The 1,277-nt window shown below is 46.2% G+C and overlaps 1 protein-coding gene across 4 annotated transcripts in view; it reads left to right on the top strand.

Annotated features, from left to right (window-relative positions):
* Positions 1-1,277, top strand: part of IFT52 (intraflagellar transport 52) — a 57,404-nt gene that overhangs the window by 22,106 nt on the left and 34,021 nt on the right. The window lies entirely within an intron of this gene.

Below are 1,277 nucleotides of genomic sequence, written 5' to 3'. Positions count from 1 at the left end.
TAGAGACGGGGTTTCACCATGTTGACCAGGATGGTCTTGATCTCTTGACCTCGTGATCCACCCGCCTCGGCCTCCCACAGTGCTGGGATTACAGGCTTGAGCCACCGCGCCCGGCCTGTATTATAACTTTTAAAGTTATTTTTTTCTTTTTTCTGTTTTTTTTTTTTAATTCTATGGCAGCAAATTGATTAAAATAACTTTTAATCCTATCTGTGACTATGGTCTGTCACTCTCAGTGTAAAGAGAATACGTTCAGGAACAGGTGGAGTCAACATATTACACAAAATAACACAGAATTATATTGCTGTTATTTTAGTTTATCCTAGGAAAACATATCAGGAAATGATTTTTCCAGTAATTTTCCTAGAGAACCCATAGAAATGTGGGCACAGCTAGTCTCAGGCAGTGACCCAACATTCCACTGCCATTTTATTTTTTTGAGACAGAGTCTTGTTCTGTCGCCCAGGCTGGAGTGCAATGGCACAATCTCAGCTCACTGCAACTCCGCCTCCCAGGTTCAAGCAATTCTCCCTCAGCCTCCTGAGTAGCTGGGATTACAGGCGCCTGCTACCATGGTGCTCATGCCTGTAATCCCAGCACTTTGGGAGGCCAAGGTGAGCGGATCACTTGAGGTCAAGAGTCTGAGACCAGCCTGGCTAACAATGATAAAACCCAATCTCTACTAAAAATACAAAAATTGGCCGGGCATAGTGGCTGACACCTGTAATCCCAGCACTTTGGGAGGCTGAGGCAGTTGGATCACCTGAGGTCGGGAGTTTAAGACCAACCTGACCAACATGGAGAAACCCTTATCTCTACTAAAAATACAAAATTAGCCAGGTGTGGTGACATATACCTGTAATCCCAGCTACTTGGGAAGCTGAAGCAGGAGAATCACTTGAGCCTGGTAGGTGGTGGTTGCAGTTAGTCGAGATCATACCACTGCACTCCAGCCTGGGCAACAAGAGCAAAACTTGGTCTCAAAAACAAAACAAAACAAAAATTGGCAGGGTGCGGTGGCTCATGTCTATAATCCCAATACTTTGGGAGGCTGAGGCAGGCAGGTCATGAGGTCAGGACATTGTGACCATCCTGGCCAACATGAAACCTGTCTCTACGAAAAATACAAAAATTAGCTGGGTGTGGTAGCATGTGCTTGTAATCCCAGCTACTTAGGAGGCTGAGGCATGAGAATTGTGTGGACCCAGGAGGCAGAGGTTGCAGTGAGCCAAGATGGCGGTACTACACTCCAGCCTGGAGACAGCAAGACTCCATCT

The sequence above is a fragment of the Cebus imitator genome, unplaced genomic scaffold (genome assembly GCF_001604975.1).
Source record: "Cebus imitator isolate Cc_AM_T3 unplaced genomic scaffold, Cebus_imitator-1.0 Scaffold141, whole genome shotgun sequence".
Lineage (NCBI taxonomy): Eukaryota > Metazoa > Chordata > Mammalia > Primates > Cebidae > Cebus > Cebus imitator.
The sequence above is the reverse complement of the archived record's forward strand: the minus strand, read 5'-3'. Positions and strand labels throughout refer to the sequence as shown.